This window comes from Chlamydotis macqueenii, chromosome 15 (assembly GCF_036417535.1).
Source record: "Chlamydotis macqueenii isolate bChlMac1 chromosome 15, bChlMac1.mat, whole genome shotgun sequence".
Lineage (NCBI taxonomy): Eukaryota > Metazoa > Chordata > Aves > Otidiformes > Otididae > Chlamydotis > Chlamydotis macqueenii.
In genome coordinates this window covers 3,784,685-3,791,130 of record NC_141570.1, presented here as the reverse complement: position 1 = coordinate 3,791,130, position 6,446 = coordinate 3,784,685, and the positions used below count along the sequence as shown (strand labels likewise).

At 56.3% G+C, this 6,446-nt stretch overlaps 1 long non-coding RNA gene across 1 annotated transcript; it reads left to right on the top strand.

Moving 5' to 3' along the window:
* The first annotated feature begins 3,954 nt into the window (after positions 1-3,954).
* Positions 3,955-6,214, top strand: LOC147598824 (uncharacterized). The gene is made up of 3 exons (XR_015260203.1): positions 3,955-4,866; positions 5,121-5,223; positions 5,960-6,214. It is a non-coding gene; the product is annotated as an uncharacterized LOC147598824 (long non-coding RNA).
* Positions 6,215-6,446: the final 232 nt, after the last annotated feature.

Genomic DNA, 6,446 nt, shown 5'->3' with positions numbered 1-6,446 from the left:
GCTGCAACCTTTGGAAACCTCCTGTGCCCCCGGCCTGGCCCTGCACACCCCAAACTGCCCCTCTGGTGCAGAACACCAAGATGGAATGAACGCAGCAGTCTGGGTACATGCAGGAGGTCACTGAAGACGTGCTGGCTTTGCAAAACAGGTCCCGTGATGGATACAGGATCGTTGGGTTATTTTAAGTTTTATAGGGGGCATTTTCCCTTGCCAGGAGCTGGAGAACAGAGGACCCGGGTACCATCTGCCCAGGGGACTGGTGAATCATCCTATTTTCCCGTTAACCACACTTGTTTGCTTTGGGAGATCTCCAAGTTAAGGGGGAAGAAAAAGAAAACCCAACCCGTGGATCTTTTCCCACACAATAAGAAAAATGCCTTTTTTTTTTTTTTTTTTTTTTTTTTCTTACAAAAGCCAGTGTCAACTCTGCTTTTACTTAGCAGTGGGCTGGATAAAAATAGACAGTGAAGTCATGACGCCTTCAGAAGAAGAACCAGGTATGGCCTGGGGAGAGGGTGAGTGAAGTCAGGCCCGGGGGAGAGGGACAGAACGCCAGCGGGATGGGGACAGGAAGGGCTTTTGTCCCAGGGACAAGGAGAGATGCTCGCCCTGGTGACTTGCGATTTCCCTGGCGCGTTGCTGGGAGCGGCAGGAGGCTCTTTGGTGGATGCACCGCAGTTCAAGCTGTCGTTCACGTGGTGCGGATGGGGCTGAGCCCCAGCAAACGCCGGGAGATCGGCTCCTTGCGCAGCTGAGGCGTTCGGAGCTTGAGGCCCGGTGGAGAGCGAGGGTAGCGGCAGGGAAGGGAAGCCAAGGAGTTGTGCTCCTGCTTTCTCCAGGACCATGTTGCTGCCACCTCCTCCCTTCGTTTTCTGCTCAGATCTGGTGTTTCCTCCTGTTGTATCCCCGTGCCAGGCTGTGAGCACGCTGGGCTGTTTGGAAGGAGTGCGCACGTGTGGGATTTTGATGTCTCCAGTTCAGGGCAGAGGCCCTGGAAGCCACTTGGCCACCTGGAGCACCAGGAGGTGCAGCTGATGGTCACACCTCAGTTCTGCTGGCAGGAGGCTGCTGTGCCAAAGCCTTTGCGGGGCTGGGGCGCGTCCCGAGCTCGGCCAGGTTCTGTGCTGGGTGACTGCAGGTGAAGATCCTCTGGGGCAGAGCCTCTGCAGCGTTTCTGCATCACAGGAGAAATGAGGGACTGTGAAAGCCCAGCAGGTACCAGGGAGATGACTTGTGTCACATGTGTCTTGGTTGGGTGCTAAAGAAGACCCCAAATTGCTTGTCCTCCCCAGCCCTCCTTGTGATGGGACTCTCTGGTGTCCCCTCAGTCACCACACAGCTCTGCTCTGCTCCCGCTAAAGCCACAGCTACTGTGCTGGCTTTATACCCTTGCAACCAAGCACCACCTTAGGTCACAACTGAAATGAGTTTGGCAGGCCTCAGCATGCCCTTCCATGGATGTGGTTTTTTGGGTTTTTTTGGTTGTTTGTTTTTTTTTTTACAAGCTTGGGAACACCATCGTAGCTGCAAGGAGATGCCAATTTTATGTAGCAAAAGGATGCTGCGCAGCAGGGGCGATGTGCCCTGCCAGAACGGGGAGAGCTGGAGCTTCAGACTTTTGATTTTCAGGACACAAGGTGAGGAGTTTTTTGCCCTCCTACTTAAACAAATAAAAACTTCCAAGGAAAAAATAATCCCTGTGGAAACTTCAGCCTCGCCCACAAGGAAGGAACCTTCTATCAACAATTCACATGAGGGGGAAGAAAACCACATCCTTTTCTGCTCAGCTGAGGGCTGCGGGGCAGCAAATGCCTCCATCCGCTCCTGGATGCTGAACCGTGGTTTCTCTGCAGCGGGAGGCTGGAGAGGCGCGAGGGGAATATCTGCATTTCTCCCCGATCAGTCACTGGAACCAGCGTTATCGCTGGAACAATGGGCTCAGCCCAGGCCCGTCTTGCCAGAGCGGCTCCGCTGCAGCGCTCCCGGATTTATTTTTGTCTGGCCTTGGAGCGGGTTGCGGAGATCAGGTGACGGTGCCCAAGGAGCGCTTGGCATCGCCTGTCCTGCCACCGTGTGTGCACATGTCCATGGGAGCAATGAGCCGGCAGGGATGATGGAGCAGGGCTTGACATGCGGGGTGGCTGCACTCCCGTTACCGGATTCTTTTTTTCTTGGCTGAGGAGCTCGTGGGAGAAGGGATGCTCTCTCACAGCGCGGGGTCCGCTGATGCTCCCGCTTGACCTGGCTTTATAGCTTTGCGGAGCAGTCTGGGGAATCAAAACTAGTGACTGTGCTTTGGCCCTGGGATTAGGACCTGGAAACCAGTTTCTGATGGAATTGAGTCCCGGGCATTGAGGGAGGTGACCAAGGTGACGTGCAAGGGACTGTGGCAGAGCGGGGCAGCCCAGCTTCCCAAGGACTGCTGCAATGTCTCCATCTCTGAGCTTGCCCCCTTTCCGTACTGGGTGGTGTTTGAGCAGTGACTGGGAACCCCGGCCATTCCCAGTGCCCCTGTGCTGTTCCAGAAGAGTGGGCAGCCCGGCAGATGTGGCTGATACAGCCTTTGAGCTGGCTAGTTCAGCAAGGTAGCCACATCTCAGCAGTCTTGGACACAATGATAAATACTGAGGGTTTGTGGGGCACATCAAGGAAACCACCTGCGAGGATGAACCGATCCTAGACTTGACATGGTCCTGAGCAGGGATTTTTGGAGCTCCAAATATCCTTTTCCAGAAGGACCCAGTGAAGCTGGCCACAGCAAGGAGCCAACCTCGGGCTGTGGCACCTGCCATGCTCTAAGTGAAAATGTCCCCCAGCAGTACGCTTGGGCTTGGCTCTCCACAAGTGACGGAAGGTACCGCAGGGGTTCAGGGACACCTCGCTGGCTGCCAGCGTCCTTGACTGCAGAGGGACACCTTGTGCAGAAGAAACCATCCTGGCTTCATCCCCAGCCTCAGCAGAGCCTCTTGTTGGAGGTGAGTGGCTACTGCTGGTAGGGTCATCCCCCTTCTTTCTCCATCACCTGGAAACAATCTGCATCACTGGAGGTTTTTATTTCCCAGGAGACTGTGGAGAGAAAGGAGCCTGGAGTTAATCAAAGTCTGGGGAGTGCAGAGGAGTGGCCATGGCTGCCAGAAGCTCACAGGCTTCTGCGCTGGAGAAGGAAGGGACAGAGCTATGCTGAGCTCTGGGGAAACAGGGCGTGTGGGAAGTGAGCAGCACTGCTGGAACACAAGGAACAAGACCTTAACTTGTCAGGTGTGAGATGAGGAGAGGGACCGGGGTGCTGTGCCGCATCCGAGGGTCCAGGCAGCGCAAGGGGCACGTGTAGCATCACTTGATGTGCACGAGTGGCCCAGAGCCCTGTTGTGTGACTTGATGTCCAGCTTGACCTCAACGAGAGCCACGTGCTCTGCGGCAGAGGCTGGGGCTCACCCTGATACCGGGAGTGTTCAAGCTGCCATCTGAAAGCGGCACGCTACGAACATCACCCTCCACGGGTCAGACCATCCTGCAGAGAATCCCCTCTTGTATAAATCCCAGCGCATGATGTGAGAGTGGAAGGAGGCTACCTGGCCCCAGCAGGTCACTTCAGGCTTGGCTGAGCTGCTTTCCTCGTGAGGGGAACGCTTGCCAGCCTCTCAGAAATGGCACCAGTGGGATCTGCAGCCCAGGCACAGCACTGTCAGGCCAGGACCTGCTCTCTGCAACCCAGAGCAGCAAATCCCTCTTGCAGCAGGAGGATGAGGATGGATGGCATGGGAGCAGCTCCCTCTGCCAGCCCGGCGCCGTCCTCGCCGAGCGGGAGCCAGCGGTGCCCGCTCCCACATTGGGAACTCGTGGCTGAGTTCTCATGTGCAGCAGGGACGTGGTGACAATCTCGGCCTCGCCTGCTGTGCTCCCGTGGCTTCTGTGGCTCGTTGTCATGTGTACAACCGATGATTTATGTTGGCGCTGGGCCTCAGGGGATGCTTTATGGCTTGTGGCGTATGGAAATCTACGGACCTCTCTGGCAACGGGTGCATGGAGTCTAACACGGCTCCAAGGGACTGACCCTGCCGGTGCCTCCCAGCTGCCTTTCCCTGGATCGCCGAGTTTGGATACCTCTGATGTTGAGATCAAAGAGCCCATGTTCATCCACAGGACTGGAAACACCCACTGGAAGGGATGCAGGCACGAGGTACCGTCCTCTGCTGCGCTCTCAGCATAACTTTACGTTGCTGCGTGGAGAAAGGACACAAACAGACTCAGAAAAGTAAAATTGTGGCTGTCACCTCAGTCTTCTCGTGGGGAAGATTACCAGACTGCTCTTCTGGGTGAAATTCTGTAGGCATTTAATGCTGAACCAACCCAGGGGAGCTGGCTGCGTTGCATGCGGGATGCGTCCACATAGGATTTGTACTGGGGTCCAACGCACAGCCCAGTCGCTGAATGTCGCCATCGAGGCAGGGTCTTTCTGGGCTGATTAGCGGAAGTGTCAGGGACCTTGCAGCCCAGCGCTGTAAAGCAGCCAAGACTGACAGGCCAGGGCTTCTCCTCTCACTGCTGCTGTGCCACTAATTGCGGCTCTCCCTAATTAGAAGTCAGTGATGTGACTTTGGCAGCTGCAAGCCAGGTCCCCCCGGGCGAGCCCCGGGCAGAGGTTGCCGGTGGAGAAGGACGGGATCGTCCCTGGAGCCCGGCACGCTCCCTGCCAAGCCGCGGGCAGGCACTGCAGAGGAGCCAAGCTTCCAGGAGAGTCTGGAGGAACAAAATCAGAGCCAACCTTGCCGGAGACGTGGGGCAGCTGGGACGTGCCTCGGCCCCCGAGCGCTCGCGCTGAGCTGGAGTGAAACGCTCCGCGCCGGCTGCGAAGTTGCTTTCCAGGTGAGGCTCCGCACACCGCGCGGCTCTGGGAGCTGGGGCTCGGCGGTGGAGGTGGAAAATCCCACGACAGACTCATGTGAGCTGGCAACGCTCTGCCTCTCCCAGGGGAAGGGAAGGGCCAGCTCGCTGCCAGGCACTTAAAATAAGACAAAGTAAAAGCTGGATGAACTTTAGAAGTGCAGTCTCCCGTTGGCTTGTTGACTGCTGGTCTGACAGCTCTTTCTCCTTCCTTGTTTTGTGTGAGGACAACTCAGTTTTAGTTCAGGTGTGTCTTCCCATGGGATAAAAATCTCTCCAAGAAAACTCATCCTGAGCAAAACCAGGAGGAGCAGCCAGATGCCAGCACGAATGTATAACGTAAGCGATTCTGGGGTGAATTCATGAAGAAGGGCTTGTGCTCTTACTGCATCGATACAAACTCACTGACAACAGTGAATTTTCACACCAGGAGCATCTTCAACGTCTCAGGTTGGGGCAGATAACGTGACTTAGACCTTTTCATAGCCATACATGTCCTGTTTTGAAATCCATGGGCCAAGGGGATGTTAATTACGTGTCAGGAAGGATGTCAGTGAGGAGCTTGATCGATGATGCTTTTGTCATGTGGAGAAGCCAGAGATGGGACCAGAGAGATCAGCTTATGCTCCTTAGACGCAGCTCGGATGAGGTCTTGGGAGAAGGATGATGGTTTGGGAGAGGGTGGCCTGCATGGCAGCTGCTTCACTGGGACGGTACGCAGAAGGCCTAGAAGGGGCAGGGCAGGCTGGTCTCTCTGCTGGGCACGGACATCTTCCAGGTGTCGGAGAGCAGACTTTGGAGAGTGGGTCGAAGCCTTCAGTGTGGCAGATCTCCCTGGGGAAATCGGGAGGAGCACACACAGCTCTTCTCCCTGGCCTGCAGATGGAAAGCTCGTGGCTCGGGCTGGCTGCTCTCGGCGGGCTAATAATACCTCTGGGAGAAGGTCAGGGGGGCAGCAGCAGGGGCAGCTCCCGTTACAGGCTGTCACACATCACCCTCGGCTGCCACAGCCTCTAGGAAAGTTTTGGGACATCTTGGAGGAGAGCTGGTCCTGCAACTCCTCCTCCATCAGCAGGTTCCCAGGGCAGGCGACGGCAGCCGGTTATCCCCACTGTGGCGTAGAGCAGCATGATAAACCCCAGCGCTGTCGCCGCGCTGTGTCCTCCCTGTTGCCGCACCGTGCCCCGCTTCCCCGGCCCAGCAGGACCTCGCTGCCACCGAGCAGGCCACGGTGCCGTCCCACCGCAGCGAATGTCCCAGCAGAGAGGGTTTTTCTTGCTGAAAAGCTGCTTAGCAGCTTATGGAAACAATAAAAGTAGTATTATCTTCAGGGGGGAGGCAGATGGTTTGGATGATTGGTTTGACTTTTAAGCTGGATTTGAGCTAAGGATATTCTGATTTTTAACAATTTTTGGCTGGTCAGACTCCGGCGGCGTAATCCCCAGATTCCCGCTCCCCGTAAATCCAGTTCTCTCCGCACTAGGGGCTGCGGGATGGAGACCTGCCCTGGGGAGGGGTGTGGGGACACCCAGACACCCACCACCTGGGCGGGAAACCGCCAG